Source organism: Lissotriton vulgaris, chromosome 6, assembly GCF_964263255.1.
Source record: "Lissotriton vulgaris chromosome 6, aLisVul1.2, whole genome shotgun sequence".
In the NCBI taxonomy this organism is placed as follows: domain Eukaryota; kingdom Metazoa; phylum Chordata; class Amphibia; order Caudata; family Salamandridae; genus Lissotriton; species Lissotriton vulgaris.
The window spans coordinates 367,963,592-367,985,067 of NC_141694.1; the positions used below are offsets into that span (position 1 = coordinate 367,963,592).

General features: G+C 39.4%; 1 protein-coding gene across 1 annotated transcript in view; it reads left to right on the forward strand.

Moving 5' to 3' along the window:
- The window catches only part of MYT1L (myelin transcription factor 1 like), a 1,231,183-nt gene that overhangs the window by 643,566 nt on the left and 566,141 nt on the right, over positions 1-21,476 (forward strand). Inside the window, exon 3 of the mRNA XM_086926390.1 lies at positions 18,741-18,840. The gene's annotated coding sequence lies outside the window, so the exon portion shown is untranslated. The remainder of the gene's footprint in view (positions 1-18,740; positions 18,841-21,476) is intronic.

A 21,476-nucleotide genomic window follows, 5' to 3' on the forward strand; every position in this document is an offset into this window, starting at 1 on the left:
ATATATATATATATATTCATTCACTGAAAAAACCATAGGTTATAGACCATATATAGTTAGGAATTAGCATTTACAAAACCTTGAAAATTCACTGAAAAAACCATAGGTTATAGACCATATATAGTTAGGAATTCGCATTTACAAAACCTTATTTTACTCACACAAAACCATTGAAATTCCATATATAGTTAGTTGCACTAACTATATATCGCGCACCCGCAATCCACTGCTGATGATGTCACATATTACATCATTCATGACATGGTCAGTGACATCACTGATGACATCACTGATGACATCTCAAATGACATCACTGATGACATCTCAAATGACATCACTGATGACATCACTGATGACATCTCATTTGACATTACTGATCACATCACTGATGATATCATTCATGTGATAATACGATGAACCTCTTCAGACTCTAATATAACCTTAGATACAATCAATGTAAACAGACACTCACAGACTGTCACTCATCCATGGAGTTACTCACACACCTAGTCAGTCATGCAAAGAATCAATCACACCTCCATTTCCTCAACTATACAGTTATACAAACTTTACTTATTCAAACATATACTAACACATATTTACTCTCTTATACAATCCCTGATACAAGTTCACAATGATCCATACAGCCACTCACACATTCACTGGCTCTTATGCACAGTTATTTATATATGTCAACTCTCACATGTACTGTGTTTTACATATGTACTTACTTTGACATGTAGCACTGAGATATCCATTCACTCACCAATACACTCATGCACACAGTCAACCGCCCATACAGCTGTTTCCACATGCACTTTTGAAACCATACATCTAGTGAATCAACTGCTCACACATCTATGCACAGAGTCATACACCTCCCAGCCACCCACACACACACCCAGTCTCCCATACAAATACTTGGGCAACCAATCAATAACCCATATAGTTACTCATATAGCTACTTATCAACACATGCAACAGTTTACAGAACAACAGACATAATGATGCACAAATTAAGACAGTTTAGTCACTAACCCATGCACTCAGTGAGACACATTTAATCACTCACTCATACAGTCAGTCATGCACCTACTAAATCCTTCATCCAGACACTTATACATCCACTCATTCTTCAATATGTAAGACATATTTTAACTTTACAGAAACATACAGTCACTGGATGTTGTCATCAGTGATGTCATCAGTGATGTCATTTGAGATGTCATCAGTGATGTCATCAGTGATGTCACTGACCATGTCATGAATGATGTAATATGTGACATCATCAGCAGTGGATTGCGGGTGCGCGATATATAGTTAGTGCAACTAACTATATATGGAATTTCAATGGTTTTGTGTGAGTAAAATAAGGTTTTGTAAATGCGAATTCCTAACTATATATGGTCTATAACCTATGGTTTTTTCAGTGAATTTTCAAGGTTTTGTAAATGCTAATTCCTAACTATATATGGTCTATAACCTATGGTTTTTTCAGTGAATTTTCAAGGTTTTGTAAATGCTAATTCCTAACTATATATGGTCTATAGCCTATGGTTTTTTCAGTGAATATATATATATACATACATATATAAACATATATCATCTGTATATCTATATAAATACAAACATAAATGCATGCATACATATACTTATATGCATGCAGATGCATGTTATTTACATGAAAGTTGAAAAAACACTAATAAAAGCACAGCTAAAAAGCCACCTCATTACAAACAGAATGGTTTTAACTTAAACGAGGGCGAGATCTATTGCATTTTCAATGCTTGTTTACTTTGGTTCCATCAAGAAGGCATTCAGATGTGTCACACATTTGCCATAAATTCTGAATGTTAGCACTCTAGTTGCACATTAGATCACTGTAGTAAAGCTACTGCTCACCAGGGACGTCTGCTGCTGGTATTCAAAGTGCATGTTTCAGTCTGCATGTCAGAATTTTTTTAATGAAATAGAAGAGGATTTGAGAAGTCACTCAAAATGATCCCTAATTTTTCTTTCTGAAGCACTAATCATACTTTCTATGGCAAAATTAACCCCCTCATGTTGTTCCTTTTTAAATTGAGTGTTTTCAGACTTACCACTTCATTCCAATCAAGATGGCTTCTGGTGTGCCATACTTTTGTCATAAGTAAGACTGTTAGCGCTCTAGTTGTTCTTTAGAACACTCTGGGACATTCTGTCATTGGGCTATACTTGGGGTACATCTGGGTGATATTTGGGCTACATTTAGGCTCTTTTGTCTCTGGTGGCCATCTTGGGAGACTGTATGTCAGAATGTTTTAATGAAATTGAAGAGGGTTTGAGAAGTCACTCAAAATGTGCCCTAATTTTTCTTTCTGCAGCACTAATCATAATTCATATGGCAAAATATACCCCCTCATTTTGTTCCTTTTTAAATTAAATGTTTTGAGAGTTACCACTTTATTCCAATCAAGATGGCTTCAGGTGTGCCATACCTTTGTAATAAGTAGGACTGTTAGCGCTCTAGTTGTTCTTTAGAACACTCTGGGACATTCTGTCATTGGGCTATAATTGGGCTACATCTGGGTGATATTTGGGCTACATTTGGGCTCTTTTGTCTCTGGTGGCCATTTTGGGAGACTGCATGTCAGAATTTTTTAATGAAATAGAAGAGGATTTGAAAAGTCACTCAAAATGTGCCCTAATTTTTCTTTCTGCAGCACTAATAATACCTTCTATTGCATAATATACCCCCTCATTTTGTTCCTTTTTAAATTAAATGTTTTAAGAGTTACCACTTTATTCCCATCATGATGGCTCCAGGTGTGCTATACCTTTGTAATAAGTAGGACTGTTAGCGCTCTAGTTGTTCTTTAGAACACTCTGGGACATTCTGTCATTGGGCTATACTTGGGCTACATCTGGGTGATATTTGGGCTACATTTGGGCTCTTTTGTCTCTGGTGGCCTTTTGGGAGACTGCATGTCAGAATGTTTTAATGAAATAGAAAAGGATTTGAGAAGTCACTCAAAATGTGCCCTAATTTTTCATTCTGCAGCACTAATCATACTTTCTATGGCAAAATATACCCCCTCATGTTGTTTCTTTTTAAATTAAATGTTTTAAGAGTTACCACTTTATTCCAATCAAGATGGCTTCAGGTGTGCCATACCTTTGTAATAAGTAGGACTGTTAGCGCTCTAGTTGTTCTTTAGAACACTCTGGGACATTCTGTGATTGGGCTATACTTGGGCTACATCTGGGTGATATTTGGGCTACATTTGGGCTCTTTTGTCTCTGGTGGCCATTTTGGGAGACTGCATGTCAGAATGTTTTAATGAAATAGAAAAGGATTTGAGAAGTCACTCAAAATGTGCCCTAATTTTTCATTCTGCAGCACTAATCATACTTTCTATGGCAAAATATACCCCCTCATGTTGTTTCTTTTTAAATTAAATGTTTTAAGAGTTACCACTTTATTCCAATCAAGATGGCTTCAGGTGTGCCATACCTTTGTAATAAGTAGGACTGTTAGCGCTCTAGTTGTTCTTTAGAACACTCTAGGAGGCTGCAGTAGAACACAAAGGAATCAACTGACAGTCTCTGTCCTTGTTGAATGTACATGTTTTACTGAGAATGTCAGACTTCATTTTCACATGACTGAGAAAGATAATGTGAATTTACAGAAAATATGCTTTCAGTTTAGCTTATAGATCCCCTTCCAAACCACTGTGGGAAAATCATGAGATATTAGTTTTCTTTCAAACAATATTCATGATATCACAGCAGAAGGTTTTTTCACATGGTAAAATCACCTTAGAACCCACCACAATTCCTAAAACGAGTATGGTACCATCAACAAATGATTTATAATGTAACTAAAGTCCTAAAACCCTCTATTAACTACAATGCTTTTTAATGAGGTGCTATCATGTATATTGGTCCCAAGATGGCTGCCAACACTTCTTGGATGAAGTGCTGACAGCCAATCAGATCAGATGTGTGGTTAGGCTCCGCCCAGATATATATCTTTTTTTGAATCTAAATTACTCACAATCCACTGGAGCACATATATTGAGACCTAGCAAAGGCACATCGGGCTAACAGTCCCTACAATTTTGCCAAGTTTCGTGCAAATCCATTCACCTGTTCGAGCTAAAAGTGAGGCCAACCGCCCTATGGAAATTAACATGGGAAAAACGCGTTTTGGGACCCCCCTTTTTTCTCGGCCCCCTCTTGATGAAACCCCCCCAAATTGTCAGGGGCTGCTCAGAAACAAAATGTTCAATTTTCCTGAAAATTTCAGCCAATTCCGTCCACAAACGCCAAAGTTATTAGACATAGAATTTTCAAAAATCCCATAGAGAAAAAATCCTAACTATATATACCTACTGGCGACCACCAGTAGGTAATATATATATATATATATTTTTTTAGTTTTTTGTTTTATACATATATATATATTCCTCACAAAAAAAAGAAAAAGAAAGAAAACGTGGCACTCCTCTTGGTAGTTTCAAAGATGTTTTTATCAGAAATAATGAATTTAATTATTTATTGATGTTTTTTTATTCGATGTAGCAAATATTTATTGTAAATGTTTACTCGAATTGCGAATTTGCACATGATTTTGGCACGTCTTGCACTTTATCTTTATTGTATTTTACAGCAATATTTGCACTGGAGGGTAGCTTAACAAGCTAAAGCCAATTAGTACTGTATTGTACAGCTATAACTGCATTGAAGCAGGGACTGAGTCTTTCATCCATGTTTAGCACATTGGTAATTGCACTGTCACTTTAAAAAGTGTTGTTCTGCCCATGTGATGTGTCATGTGATCAAGGTCCGAGAAGGACCGAAACGCGTCATGGCGGTGGTGTTGGGCGAGTAATTACAATAAAGAATATTCAGCACGATATTGGGTCTGCATCGTCTCTTGGGATTCGAATCCTATGTGCTAGAGGCGAAATCACGGAAATGCGCAAAAAAACAAAGGGAGGCCGCAAAGGAAGAAGAACGCTGCGAACAAGTAGCAGCGATCGAGAAATCTATTATCAATTTGACCGATGTACAACTTGATCAAGCAGAAAAACAACTGTTAGCTTTAGGACTGTCCTTTTGCCCTGAGAGCAATTTTGACTATGGAAATACGCGAGTGGATGTCTTCAAGTTTATTAGAAAACTTAAATTGCGAAAATACTATGCTATTAAGGGGGACTCAATTCAAAACAAAAAAACCGGCCTCTCTATATCCAATCCAGATAGAAGTGGGTTGCAGGCCAGGGATATACCTCTTTTAAAATCGATGCATGGGTTACGCAATGAATTGACATCCACCCCTTGCACTCAGGAAATGGCCAATGAAGAAAATCTTGATATTGGCCAAAGTGAACCCAGTGGTTTCAAACCTGCTTCTACGTTCATTCCTTCTATGCCCAAGGATGCCATAGACACCTATGCAGATTTATTAACGGATGAATTGAAGAAACTACATATCCAAGTCTGTAGACAAAAAAGTGTCACCAATGCCAAGATCAAACCATACAATGACTTGATGAAAAAACTGCAATCTGACAATACCATCATAATCAATCAGTCAGACAAAGGTGGTAATGTGGTTCTTTGGAGCAGAGCTGAATATATGGAAGAAGCATTTCGCCACCTCAATGACACAGTCTGTTATGAACCCTGTGACTTTAAAACGGTCAAGAACATTCAAACAGCATATTGGAAGCAACTAAATGGATGGAAACGGGATGGTCTTCTTACCAAGGAAGAAATGAAATATCTGTATAAAGATCATCCTGTCATACCAAATTTATATTTCATTCCAAAGGTCCACAAGGGGGTAAGACCAGTACCTGGGAGACCGATAGTATCTGCCATCCACAGCCTGTTTGAAAATACGTCTAAATACATCGATCATTATTTGCAAGGCTTTGTGACCACCTTACCGGCATATATTAGAGACAGTACAGATTTTTTGAGAAATTTGGAACAATGTGAATGGTCTACTGACTTTCTATTGATCACCATGGACATTGCCAGCCTTTATACCAGCATATCCCATCACGATGGTTTGAAGGCTTTAAGCCATTTCCTCGCCAAAAGACCAGTGGAATTCCACAAACATAACGCAATGTTATTAACCATGGTTGAGTTGTGCCTCAATAACAATGTCTTTTTGTTCGATGACAAATTGTACAGGCAGCTAAGGGGGGTCGCCATGGGGGCATGTTTCTCCCCGACCTACGCGGGGCTCCACGTGGGATGGTGGGAGGAGCATGTCCTCAGGACACAATTTGCAACCATTTGGCAAGAAAACATCATTAAATATATGCGTTACATTGATGATATTTTCATCATATGGCGAGGGAGTAAAGAAGAGGCTATCAATTTTGTCAATGCCATTAACATTAATGATGCCAACCTCATTTTTAGCGCAGACATAAGTGAGACCAACGTTAGCTTTCTGGATGTTCAAGTCAGTATAGTTAATGGTGGTATAACAACAGGCCTGTATAGGAAGAGTACAGCTGGCAATACCATTCTGCACGCGCAGAGTTTCCATCCAGGGCACACTATTAGATCCATCCCCTATGGGGAGTTCCTCAGAATTCATAGAACTTGTAGTTCATCTGAGCAAAGGAACCTCCATCAAATAGAAGCGATGAAAAGGATGGAAGCGAGGGGTTATAAACCCTGTGCCCTTAGATCGGCAATGGATAAAGCTAATAAATTGGATAGATCCAAGCTTTTGCAGGCCCCCAGCAACTCCACTTCTGTTATTGATAATTCAGTTGGCAACAGTAATTCCATTAGATTGATTACAGGTTTCAGTCGACAGGCCAACCAAATTTCCAAAATGGTCAGGAAACAGTGGTCAGTTATTCTTACAGACCCAGTTTTGAAACAGATAATGCCCAACAAGCCTGAAATTACCTATAGGCGAGCTTACAGTATGAGGAATGCTTTGGTTTCTAGTTCCCCCGAAACTGCTAGCAAGGCAGATTGGTTGTCATCAAGGAAGGGTTTCTTCCGCTGTATATCTTGTAGGGCGTGTAAATTTGGAACCAACACCAAATCGTATATGACGCCTTTTGATGACAAACCTATCAATTTAAGAGCCTATTTCAATTGTAAAACAGAGTTAGCTATATATGTTCTCACATGTACGTGCAATCTGAGGTACGTCGGGAGCACGAAGTTACCAGTGCACCAACGCATCCTACAGCACTTGAGAGCTATAGTGAACTGTGATAAAAGCTATCCAGTAGCTCGCCATTTTGACCAATTCCATAATCGAAACCTTTCCCATCTCAGTTATTTTGTAATTGATGCAGTCAAGACCAGCAAGAAAGGTGGTGATTATGAAAAACGTCTAAGGCAGTTGGAGTCCCTATACATAGTTCGCCTCAACACTAAGACCCCAGGAGGTTTGAACATGGGGGAAGATCTGAGCACCTTTCTGTAATCATTGGCAGTTCAGTTGCAATGTTGTGAACTTCTCGTGGCAACTGGTTACTTGGATGTCATTTTACATTTCCTGATCATTGCTTCATTAGCATTATCTGTATGTCATTGCATTTTCTTTCATTCCATGGTCCCCTTAGGCATCTTATATAACCACCATGTAAGCTGTCGCTTTGCTTGATTTGTGGACAAAGTAGTATCTGTATGTATTTACATATTTTAATTCACTGAAACAGTTTTTTTTTGGAAATTTTTTTTTTCCCTTCACATCCTGATGTCCTCTCTGTGATATATGTAGGACATTCTAGCACTCCCTCACCATTTAGTTATATTTTTTTGTATCTTTTTGAGCGGTAGAGTAATACATTGGATGTATTGGTGATAATACTATACGCGCCGGTATATAGATTAGCCAACACACCAGGGATAACCAATTCAAGTTTGTGCATTGGATAAAGTTTGGATTTACAATTGAATCGTTAAAACATTGCCCATAAAATGTGGACAGTTTGTGGTATGCTATATTTACATGCAAGGACTCGATTTCAATTTCTCTGTTGTATATATATGAAATGCATATTTTATTCATTACGTATTTGTACGTTTTAATAAGTTTGCGTATTTGCACGTATAATGTTTACAAAAGATTAGGCTGCTAAGCATTTGCACTTTATCATGTACATACATCTATTGTTTTAGTGTGTAAACCATTGTATTTGTACAGTTATTATGCGGCGTATTTGCACAATGAACAATTTATGCGTATTTGCACGTGTAGTATGTTTACATCAATGCTGCTATAAATAATTTGCATTTTTTCTCCTTGCATAGTTTGTTAAAAGTCGTACCACGGATGTTGAAACTATGGGTTGATTCTTTATTGTATATATTTTCCAATGTTTGTGCACAACTACTTTGAATTTGGCTCCACTATAATATGGCCGAACCATTATTCGTATTTAACGCAAAAAAGGTTGTAGCTTTAGTCCTCTCTTTAGTTCAATGTCACTGAATGAGGCTTTTTGGTGCGTTTTGAACAATCAACCAATGTATTTAAACCTTGTATATACCGCTTACCCGCTGACAGTGAGCAAGGGCGTTCACGCCCGAAACGCGTCTGTTTGGCAGTGTGTTGCACCTCTGCACGTAAGATGGAATAAAGGACGAAGAAAATACCTTTAAAAAGTCTGGCTGTGGATTTATCTATCTGTGTCTGCGTACTGGGTCTGTTGTGGAAGCGCCGCAACCTCCGGTTGGAATCTATATATATATATATATATATATATATATATATATATATATATATATATATATATATTTTTTTTTTTTCTTTTATACATATATATATATTCCTCACAAAAAAAGAAAAAGAAAGAAAACGTGGCACTCCTCTTGGTAGTTTCAAAGATGATTTATTCCAGACTGTGATAACCTACGCGTTTCAAACCGTAGTTCCTGTTCACAGCAGTGTTATACATTTGTCCCTTTTCAGTTTTTCTATTTATGCTGCTGCACCCATTAGTTTTTGCGGCGCATTATGGGCCATGTAGTGCGTGTATGTATAGTTTCGATAAAACTTTATCAAAACGGCCATGTATGTGTATTTCACTATTGGTGGAGTATTGCAGCGGTGTATTGTAATTACATTACACCTAGCGCCACTCTCAAGGTTTAAATGGCGTTTTAGATTCATGGCGAAGCAATGATTCCAGTGATCAATATCGCAGTAGCTATTGTATTGATTGTGTATGTAATTATATGATTGAGTGTCTTTACCATTTCTAGGGCTGAGTGCCCTGGCCACCGCTGTGAGTCTACCACATTATATTTAAATATTATCTGTAGTCCTGTTTCGTACAATTTGGCCTGTGATTGTGTTGCTGTTACATACATCTTCATACTGTATTACATAATCTATATTGTTTAAAACCAACACATCTAAACACATCTAAACAAGGACGTTTCTATATTATATTCATGATCTCCGTGATCATATGTCCTGCATGTTTTCTTTTCATTGATATGTATTTGTCTGTTCGTTTCTTCTTATTTTCATGTCTGGAGAGTCCATATGTCATCACGACCCTGTGTCCTATAGATGAACGTACACTTCCTCATCCCCGTTAAGGCCCAGCGGTTTTTTTGTTCTGAATCTCATTATGAGTTTTGACTCCAGTCTCCTCAGTGTTTGCACTCTATTTCCACCTCGTTCATGTTGTGGAATCATTGCTAGGCCAAAGTATTTCACATCTAACCATATTTGTCCTTGATGGGAGCCGATATGTTTAGCCATTGCGTTCGTGTAGTCCCCATTCTGTATTGCATGAACATGATCCAATATCAATTTTTTAAGAGGACACACTGTACTTCCGATATATTGTTTACCACAATAACACTGAAGCATATACACCACATATGAGGACTCACAGTTGATATTGTCCCTGATTTCAAAGTTCTTTCCCACTGGGTCTTTAAGATTTTTCATGTTTTTGCCTACTTTGCAGGCCTTGCATGTTATGCATTTTGTGAAACCTTTGGTTCTAGTTTGCAGCCAAGATTCAGATTTCTTTATTTCAAAATGACTCCGCTCAAGATGATCAGAGAGAGTCGGTGCTCTTCGATATGACGTTAAAGGACGTTCACCTATGATGTTACCAATGTCAGGATCTTTTTGCAAGACATGCCAATATTTCATCAGTAATTTTAATTTTATAACTTTCTTTGCTGAACGTCATTACCATTTGTGGCTGTTCATCCTTTGATGCTGTGTCCCCAATCCTATTCCTGATCTTTTCAGATTCTCCTTCAATGTGTACAGGATTTTCTTGTTCCTTCTTGGTGAGTAGAGTTTCTGCTCTAGTTCTCTTCCTAGCTTTCGCCTCACCTCTGTTGATGTCTGTTTGCTTGAATCCACGTTGTGCGAACCGTGTTTCAGTTTCTGCAAACTTCTCCATTTCTGAATTTTCTGAACAGTTTCTTTTCATCCTTAAAAATTCTCCATAGGGTATACTTTTTTTGAGTTTTTCAGGATGAAAACTTAAGCCATGCAGTAAACTGTTTGTTGCAGTTTTCTTCCTATGGACAGTAGTATGTATTTTGTTGTCCTTGACATAGACCTTGGTGTCTAGAAATTCTATTTCTTTGGCACTTGTAGTGCAAGTGAATTTTAGGCCCACATCATTGATGTTCAGTATTGAGAAGAAGGTTAGGAATTCTGATTCTGTTACCTTCCATAATACTAACAAGTCGTCAATAAAACGTAGCCATAGTAGACCATGTAGACACCTTTCATTGCCTGATGATCTTCTCTCTGGATATAGCTTTGGTAAGAACATAAGCGCGGAGATACCCCTTCGGGGGTTGAATTCCTGCGCTATACAAGCATATATTAATAAATAAATAAATAAAATAGTGCTAGGTTGGCCATGTGATGGTCGTTTTCTTCTCTCCAAGCTATGCTGCTCTCCCACCACCCCATCATGAGGTTCGCATAGCTTGGAGAGAAGGAAACTCCCATCACTGTTCCACAGCACTGTGCATAGATCTTCTTATTGAAAAGGAAAACATTGTTGTACAAGCACAGCGTTATCATTTCAATCAGCATCTTTGAATGGTCCAGTTCATTTAAGGGTCGTTGTTGGAGGAAATATTGGTTCGCCTGTATACCTATCTCATGGTTGATGGAGGTATATAGTGATATGACATCAATTGTCACCAGAAGATATGTGGGTTGCCCCTCGGTGTTCATGGGTATGCGCAGAAAATCGCCAGTATCCTTTATATACGAGCTGAGCGTTGGTACAATTGGAGCTAGGAAATGATCTATGTAAGTTGAGATGTTTTCGTAGAGGCTCCCGCAGCTAGTTATGATGGGTCATCCAGGTGGTTTATTTAATGTTTTGTGAACTTTTGGGAGATAATAAATGGTGGGAGTGATAGGATTGTCCACCATTAAGAATTTTCTCTCATCGTCCGTTAACAGTCCCTTATTTTACCATAGATCTAATTTATTTCTCAAACCATCATGAGATCTTGGATGGGATTTTTTTGTAAAATTTTATAGTTATATTTGTCATTCAGTTGGCGCATGGCTTCTTCTATATAGTCGTTTTTCTCCAGAACCACTATATTTCCGCCTTTGTTGGCCAGTTTTATCACAGAAATACCACAACTTCGAACAGAATATGAACTGGCAAATGAATCAACAGACTCCCAGATGCCAAACACACCAGTTCTGGAAGAGATGGGAATAGAAACAAACAAATGAATAGCCACAGGATTTAAAAAGAAATCAAACTTCTGCCCCGCCTTACATCCTGGGAATAAAATTGATATATTTCACAACTTAGTAATAGGAGATCTTGATAAAATGGAAAATAATGGAAATCAAAAACAAAAGGAGAACCTGAACAAAAAAGAACGCATGGCATTACAAACTCTTAAGAACAATAACACCATCGAGATAAAACCGGCTGACAAAGGCGGAAATATAGTGGTTCTGCACATAAACAAACCTAAAATGCCAGTTTGTAACTTACATGTGTGCTGCTTCATGCAGCACACATGCAAGTTACAAAATAGCATTTGAAAAAAAGGTTTGTTTATGTACAGGAAGGGACACCTGTACATACACAAACCATGGCATTTTGCTTTTTCCGTGTGTGCTGCACAAGGCAGGACACATGGAAAAAGCAAAAACGAGGAGAAATAAAGTATTTCTCCTCGTTTCGCCAATTTAAGACCAGGGTTTTCCTGGCCTTAATTTTGGCAGTGCCTCCTATTTACGCTGCCCTTGTGAAAAAGGAGCAGCATCAAAATCAATGGGTGATGCGGTGGAACACCTACTGCACGCCCCTTTCATGCTAAACACAGCATGAAAGGGGGCCTTATTCACAGGCAGTGTTAAGCCATGTTAAGTGGCTTTATGCTGCCTTGTGAATAAGGCGAGGCCACTATCGCCACCGGTGGTGATATGGGCTTTTGAATATGCCCCGTATTTTGTTAAGGACAACAAATATGTGATTCAAATTTGTTAGCCATACATTTGTGTGGCAAAGCACGAGCTGTATAAACATTAGTCATTTTCTTTTACTGCCTACCTACTCATTCCTACTCATTAGAGCTAATAATTGTTGTAGTATAAAAGCTCAGCCACAAAGTCTCTAAATACTTATTTGCTATTGTAAGACCCATTGAAACTTATATTTTAATGACGTTTCAAATCGTTGATCAAGCAAAGGACTAGTTCTGGGAGTACACGGCATTTTTACTTGTCCTGCCGTTAACATGTGTCTTTAATTATTCGTATTAGTGTGTGTTAGTATTAGGAGTCTAGAGATTTTTGTTAGCATTCAAAGCTGTTCATTTCCCAATTTCTCTCTGAAGTCATTTTTTGATATTCTTTTGAAATCTTGCAGAACCCCCAAGGTCTCCTCATGTTGGTATTTGATTTTTTATTCACGAGACTTCAATATTTGTTTTATATAATGTTTCCCTTATTCTGTGCTCACATTCCCGTGTCAGTGAAGGGTTACCATTCGCTGTCAATTAATGGTTGGTATGGACAACCTGGAAAAATAACCAATTCAGGTCCTACAATTAGTATACATTTGAGGAGATGCTGACGAGTACAAAGATATCAAAGCGAAAGGTGAGTTAAGCTCGTAAAAGATTCTTCTGCATCCATGTCAGGTGTGTCTTAGAATAGTAGCTCTCGCTCCTAATGATAATCAGCAGTTGAGACACCGAACGGTTTGGTGACGTATTTGTTAATCACACTTACTGAAGTGGATTTGACCAATCCTACGTGAATTTAGGATGTTTAAGGTGAGACGGAGAAGTTTATTTTGGGAGCGAGAAGGTAGTGACTAATAAACTGTCTGCCTCATAAACTCTGGCAGAAGATTCCTATGAACGTTAAAATATTTAGGGTCTGGCTTTTGTATCCAAATGTACGTTTCTTCTTGCGATTTGATGTCTAAGCTTGTAGTGTATAGAAATGCAAGTTTAAAGGAATTTCATATTACGTTGGAAATAATGAATAACATGTGTGTGTAATCTGAAACTACATGTATGAGAAAAGAAATGTGTCGAAGCCTGTTGAGTTACAAAAGGGAAAAGACCTACGCTTGATGGAGAGAACTTAACTGTAGAGCTGAACTGGCGTACATCCAAGCCTGGGTGGCCTATTGAACCACACGAGTGTGAATTCTATGAAAATCTACGTAAAGTATAGCATTGCGGAGCAGTACTTCGAGCTAATGGAGAGTTAATAACATTCAGAGATTATGCACAAAGACAATTTCCACACTTAATGGGTGCTGGCAGATATATTTGGCTTAGACAGTGCCAGCCTAAATGCCTATGGAAGCACTGAAAAATAAATACCTGTTTACATGACCTGGGCCACTCTTTTACCCCTGAGCATACCCACTGCATCTCTCAACATATGTTCTGAACTGCTTTTATTTTTTTTCTCAAGAGAATCAAAATCCGGACCCTGTCCAACTGATTTTTCTTCACACATATTGTAAATCTCACAATTATCTAACTCTTTCAGGTCTGCTCAGTGGCGGCTGGTGACATTTGAAAATGATGAGGCGTAAAAGCTGGGTATAAGTGTTATGGTGCAAGCGTACTAAGAGCAGAAGCCTAACTAACAGAAAGGGCGTTTGGGGGTTCTTCACCAGAGAAAAGTTTGAAGAAAACAATGGCAAATAGTACATTTGAAAGCAAATTTGAGAATGCAAGAAAGTTCATATAGCAATTGTGAACGTGTGGTGTTAAAATATTTAAACATCTCAGAACTGACCTATATCTTACTGCATTAAAAACATTCAACAGTTTCTGTAGTGAGCCACTTGTACAAGTGGACATTAGTACACCAAAACTCGAACTGTCACACGTAAGCAATCTGAAGACTTGGCAGCTGTAAATAAACACGTTGACTGTCAGATCACCAATTAGCAATTAAAAGGCTTAAAAGCTCACAAAAAGCAACTTAATTGCTCCAAATGTGAAAGTCACCTCAGACCAGCTTTCGCCTTCCCCTCTTTATTTTCACTCTAGTCTATACACTCCAGCAGGCGGCATTGAGCAGGGACGAACACATCCAGCTCACAATTTATGACTTCCCAACAATAAAACCAGCAATTTACAGAGTTTTTGGTTGCAACAATCAAGGGTTCACTGATTTGGACAAATGCCAAGCACCTTTCCAAGCATTCATATAATAAAATCTCTTAGCTTACCAAGACTCTGCAGCCTTCAATATGTATGCTGTCTGTGCGCCATATGCAGAGCTCTTTTATGCCATGCAGAAGATAGATGGTGCAGTCCTGTTACATACATACAATCAGGCACTGAGAAACAGTGTTCCTGCTTCGAGAGATTACTATTGAATTCCAGTGACATCTATACTCCTTCTAAATTGTTATGAAAAATGTGAGCTATAGATGTTGCCAGCTCAAGCACATTTTGTCTGTAAGACTTTCAATTATCCTAATGAACAGAGAGTGAGGCCGAGACTCAAAAAGCGCTCACTGATTTTCAAATTTTTTTCACGAACCTCCAGTTCGCCTCGTATGTTACATGTATAATATTTTCACTGTATGGAGCTATAGTCTGTACATAAATATGTATACATGTAGCACACGACTCAATGTGAAACGGAGGCTCAAGAAAAAGCACTAAGTGCTGTTCGAGTCTCAGCACCGGCTCTAATAGATCCTGTGATTCTGGGCAAATCGCTTAGCCTCGTGGTGCTTACAAACCTCTGAGCTTGTGTAATGTAGCAAGGGCCCAAATGTAATACCCACCATACATTCACCATTGTTGATTAGAGTCAGTGAAAGATTTTTTTCAATGCGCAAAAATAATACTAACAGCGTTTGAATAAACGTTTTGTTTTATTTATGGGGGGCAAAGAATAGATATGCAATTGTTGAACTCTGAACAAAACTAAAATATTTGGAAATGTACTGTGTCTGCCCCCCTCCTCACCCCGACATCAATCAATGCAACGAGGCTCTAAGGCTAAACGGGCCTACAAAAAAGTTTAAAAAATGCCCGCCTGAGCCTTACCTTGTGAACTGCCTGAACGTAGTATCGTAGAATCCGAGTCGGATTGACTGCCTCGGGCCCTGGCCTCGGCTCCAAAAACCATGCAGTCTGAACTTCTGAAGTGACACAGACAGCACTGGTGAAATGGCTTCCATCACTTCAATTGATGAAGACTTGTGCGCGGGAAGCAGACTCCAAGTCTGCGCAGGCTTTATTCCTGTGCTTCCCACCTGCCACAGCCACACCCTTTCCCAAGTCATCACAGGGTGGGTTCCCTGCCACCACGCCCTGTGACGAGTTGGAAAAGGTAGGGGTAACAAGCTCTCCAGTCTCCACTCTCTGATTGACATGGAAGGTTAGCGATACCGGGCTTGAAATTAAAACGCCCGGGGCTAACTCTACCTTCACGCCATCAGGGGATGGAGACTGGGCCTTGAAGCTCAGTCTTTGCCGAGCTGATGACCTCACAGACTTCAGGCCTGAGAGGTTGTCAGCTGGCAAACACTTAACCCCTTCACTCCGGCGGCAATTCCGCCGCAGCACTAGGCGGGAGGGGGGGCCGAGCGGCGCTCACATGCTCGTGACAGAACCGCTCCGTCACGAGCCTCGGTTGAGCTGTGCTCATGACGGAGCGCTCCATCATGGGCACAGCTCAACTGAGGCTCGTGACGGAGTGGTTCCATCACGAGCATGGAAGTGGTTATGCGTCTATGGGCCTGCCCGGAGCGGGAGCAAGCAAGCAGTCAAACAGAGTCACGTGACAGGGGTCACTGCTCAACAGCGGCGGCGTTGCGGTGTCAGTAAATGGGGCAGACAGTGCCCTGTTTTCCAAAAACAACTAGTATGTAGAGTAGACAATACCAAATAACAAAGGAGGTATTTTTTAATTAGAATAAAATGTATATGGGCATTGCTGTAATATTGTAGAATGTAACAGGGGCGGAGCCCCGAAGCCCTCAGTAAGAAACCGCCACTGCGTCTGCTATTTGTTCATTCCCAGTCTCTTAACCCCTTCCATGCTGATGACGAACCCCAGCCATCATGCACTACGGTGCTCGTGTGCTGATGACGGCTGGGGTTCGTCATGTCCCGCCCCTGTTCGTGTTGTTTACAGCACACCAGGGGAATCACGGCCGCATGGAAAGGGTTAAAGATCGTCAAGGTCAAAAAACATCTGACCTCAGAAAGAGTTTCTTCCTATCAGATATTTTTTGGGATGGTGGACCTTGAGCTGTTTCTGGAAGATACTGAGCGGGTTTAATATTCTGAGCTTCTTCTAAGGCCCCTCTCACAGTGGGGATGGTAATCCCACTTTGGGTGTAAACTCCTGTTTGTGGCAAAAAAGGATTTCAATTTGTATGCAAAGAACATGTGTTTTCTTCTCTGATTCGTGGCAGATGAAACTTGCATAAATGGAGAAGCAAACACCATGAGCCATGGACGTGCTATTCCCCAATAGAAGAATTTTGAGTATTTAACAGGGTATACATTCTAAATAGGACATAGAGATACCCACAATTGTTTTTGACAATTCTTCCATTTATTTCCATTTAAATGCCCCTCTAAGTCCATTAAAATACTCTCTGATTACCAATGCCTTCTTGCCTTGCATACCAAAAAATTGACAGTTAGGGAAATATACTTTGCTCTTAAAAGCACTTCAAATTGGCAATCTAAAAATTAAGGGGCTTACTTATGAGCCCCCTGCGACACGTTTGCCCCGCCATGGCATCACTTTTCGTGACACCGCGGTGGCATAAACAATGCAACACGTTGCGCCATATTTACAAGGTGATGCATCTAGGCAAATGCATCACCTTGTAAAGCCACGTGCCACACTATACTTGAATCAGTAATAATGTATGCAGGGTGGGTGTTCCCATGCACCAAAGCCTCGTAGGTGTGATGCAGTGAAAACTATCCGATTTCACTGCACCATTTCTAGGATGCCACTGCGTCAAAACCTTACGCCTGCCTCCTAGCAGGTGTAAAGGTGACACAGTGCTATGTGTGTGGGCCTGCCTCATGCATTACTGGAGTTGCATCTTGCTTGCGACAAAACTCCAGCAATGCATATCTTTTGCATCCGATAGATCCATAAGGATTCCTGAGGTATTTGTCACTCTTTGCGACATGGAGTGCCATATAGTAAATAGGGTGCATCCATCGTGTCGCATGGAGGGCATCATAGTTAGGAAACAGCTTAAAACCAGTTCTTTGTGCTATTGCTAATTTTATTTTTACAAAATGACCTGGCCATCTTGACTTGACAAATATTTTTCCATCTTTATTGCATGACATTCACCATGTCGGTTAACTCAACCGGTCAAATACTCTTTTAATGTCAAAGGAACTGTGCCCCTCCTCTTACATCCTCATTTTATTTCCACTGTGGCTACTTTTTTCCCCTCCTCTTCAATTTTCTTCTTTATTTAGTTTTATGGAAAGGGTGCAACCATACCTTCTTCCTGCCTTTGTCCATGCCTCTTTTCTTCACCTCCTTTCCTTCTTATGGCTCCTCCCGGTTCTGGATCTATGTTTGTTTTTAGTTTTTCTTTAAATCACGTCTCCCTCCTTTCTCTTCACTCTCATTTCTTTCTCTTCTACCGCCCCTATTTTTTCCTGTTTACCTCCTTATTTATTTGCCTTCCACTTTCTTCTTCTGCTCTGCCTTTTTCTTTGGGTTATGTGAGGAACAGAAAAAGGGTGTCAATGGCACTTCGTTGTTTGTTTCTCATTCACCAGCTATTTAAAACTATTTCACTTTGATTCCCCTAGTCCTCAAAAGTTGGTAGACGCTTTGGCACATTTTTGTCTATTTTTAAGTTTGTCATGGCCCAGGATGTAATTCAGAGTTTGGTGTTTTATAAGTAAAGAATATTCAACTTGATTTTAGAAAGAAGTGGCCATTTATGAGTTTATCTCGAATGCAATAAAATAAAATGTGCCCAACGTGAATAAGGTATCCCATCATCCTATGTGAAAAAAGCTGATTTGAAATGCACCGGTCACAAGCAGTGCAAACAGAATACATTCAAATCGAATTTTGACAAGATACAATGTGATAATTATTTGACTGACTGCAACTGATTAATGATCACAGAAACCTGCAACTTAATATCTGAATAGTTCGAAAACAACTGTTTGAAATCTATTGGGAACAATTTGGAATCACAACCTTGTATTAGCATATGTCTGAACCCTCTTTTTTCTATATCTAACAGATCATGAAGACCCAAAAGGCAAGCACTAACAGCCCAGAAATATAACCCTTGACCACTGCACGTGCTCCTCTTATCCATCAACGCAATAGGCCTAAGCAAGGTACTGACAATTTTACTACTTATCAATGACTTCTTATATGTAAGGCGTTTTGCTGAATTGCATACAAATTAATTTCTTTTCACTATTCTCCTAAAAACCAATTCACCGTTCTATAAAATCTGTTACATGAACTATTGTTGAACTCTAGCAAATGTAACTTTTTTTTTACTACAGTAGAACCACCTGCCTCATTTACTGCATAACTTGTGAAGTTCCCGTTTAGTACGACCGGATTGCACAGAGTGGCGCTTCGTTCTGGAGTCATTTTATGTATGTATTCTATGTACATAAATGTCCTCTATCATACTAAACTGGCTTGGGATTTTACTTGTCTTGTGTTTTCACTTTATTACTGTTTGTGTGCTGCATAAATACTTTACACATTGCCTCTAAGTTAAGCCGGACTGCTTTTGTGCTAAGCTACCATAGGGTTAAGCACAGGTTGATTTAGTGACTGTTGTGGTTCACCCTAGCAAGGATTGTGGTTGTTTCCTCAGTGGGGCTTTCATCACCCTTAACTAAAAACCCAATTTCTTACAGTTCTCCTCACCCACAAACAGTTTAGGTGGAAACATGCATTTTAGATTATGAACAGACACTCAATTTGGTTTCTCAGATTTTTTAACTTTGGTAAAATGCAGTGTTTAGCATTATGGAAACTGCTAACCTTTATATTTAAAATCTGAAATATGTTTTCAGAACACCATGTCTACTCTCGTATTAAACAGCTGATTTAAAGTTCGACAGATGGATTTCTCGATCACAAATTTGACATATATCCTGTCCGCTATATTACAAGTGCATTATATCCTAATGCAATTGTAATAAGGTGGACAGGATATCCTTCATATATGTGACAAACTAACCCATCCCCCAAATTTTAAATCAGGCCTTAAGTTTCCACCTTTCACTTAGGAATTCACTTGTGCACCTTCAGAAAGATGTTCTCATACTTATATAATTATATTGCCAATAATTGAGCTGTCTCTTATGAAAACATAAATGTTAAATTGGAAATTATATGCCAGACATTAAATAGTGGTGCAAGAATGTTTTCCCTTTCATGCTTTAAAGGGTGTAGCAGTGCCATTTGGGAAATTAACCCATGCATAAATATATATATATGGACTTAGGGACACATGCATCATTCTAAATACTGGTTGCAAAGGGGCAGATTTGTAGAATCTGTCCCTTTGCAACCTGTATTTTTAGGGCTCACCTATACCATTCCAAAGGAATGGATAGGGGAGACTTTTAGGAGGCAAATTAATTGTCAAACCATCGGCGGATTTTCAAAAGTTCACGTGAACAAGAATGCGCTTTTTCCCCCACAGGCATCATCTGCGTCCACAACAAAGCAATTTGCCTCCCTCCCACTGGCTTCTGAAGCTTCCCCCAGCCTGCACACCCTCGGCCTCGGGCATTTCTCCTCCCCTAATTATTCACTGCCCAAGGCCGGCCAGCGGTACTTTCTGTCTCGCATTTCTCCCTCCTCCCCCCCTCCACTGCTTCACATGAACGCTTGTTTTTTAGGCTGGACTTTACTGTTGCTAAACAGACATTTGTTTATTACCAGTGCAAAATCTTGTTTATTTATTTATTTATTTATTTTTTCTTCATTTCTCTCTGTGACTATTTTCTAATTGCGTTTTTTTAAACTTGTTTTTCTTCTCATCTATATGTTGCATGCACATTTCCCTTAGGAGGCTTTTCAGAATCTACCGCCTCTGTATCTTTGATTTCCTCTTACACTCTCCCGTTTTCCCTAACACTCCTCGTGCCTCTTACCCTCAAACACGTCCCCATTTTTCTGCCTTCTCCCAGACTCGTTGTTCTCTTTTCTGCAGTACAGCAATCTTATCCGTGTGCTTTACTGCGGCGTTAATTCTCCTTTCTATCCTGTAAACACTCCTCCTAGTTTTAATTTTTTTTTTTTTTACGGTGGGAAGGCATGGGTCTCGCGTGGGCATGTGAAAGCAAACATTGTTTTACAAACTTGCTGTTTATAGAAATCAAATCCAATCACTTGGGAACTGAACGTGTCATCTAGAGGGTTTCGCAGTTATATTTTATTTTCTGACAGTATAAACCGGGTTCAATGGTGGGTGTAAGTTTCAGATTTTTTTGTAGCGCCTCGAGCTGCTCACCAGTAGCACAGCACTCAGATTTCCATTATTCCGGCCGTAGTGAAGTTGAGCAGTTTTCACAGAGGCGCTAAAGTTAAATAAATCACCTCTTTTCCTCCCATATCAGGGTTTCCGGTGCACCTAAAATGTAATCAGCCGCAAAGAGAGACTCTGGTGACATCCGCTTCAGCTCATAACATTCACGCATGCAAATATGTCAGTGCCTCTCACGCATCAGGGATGCAAAGAAGTCTCCCACGTGCAATTACTGCAGATTACATTACCTGTATGCTTTGGAACTTGTACTATTGGCCTACCGTCCTATTTTGCATATTTTATGGAAAGAGCAGGGGTTTGCATCCTTCCAGTAACGTCCCCTGATTGTAATCATTTGTTGTGCCTTCTTCTCCTCTGATTGTACTAGTTTTTTGTGCCTTCTGCTCCCCTGATTTTTCTTGCCTTCTGCTCCCCTGATAGCCCTCGTTTTCTTGCCTTCTGCTTCCCTGATTG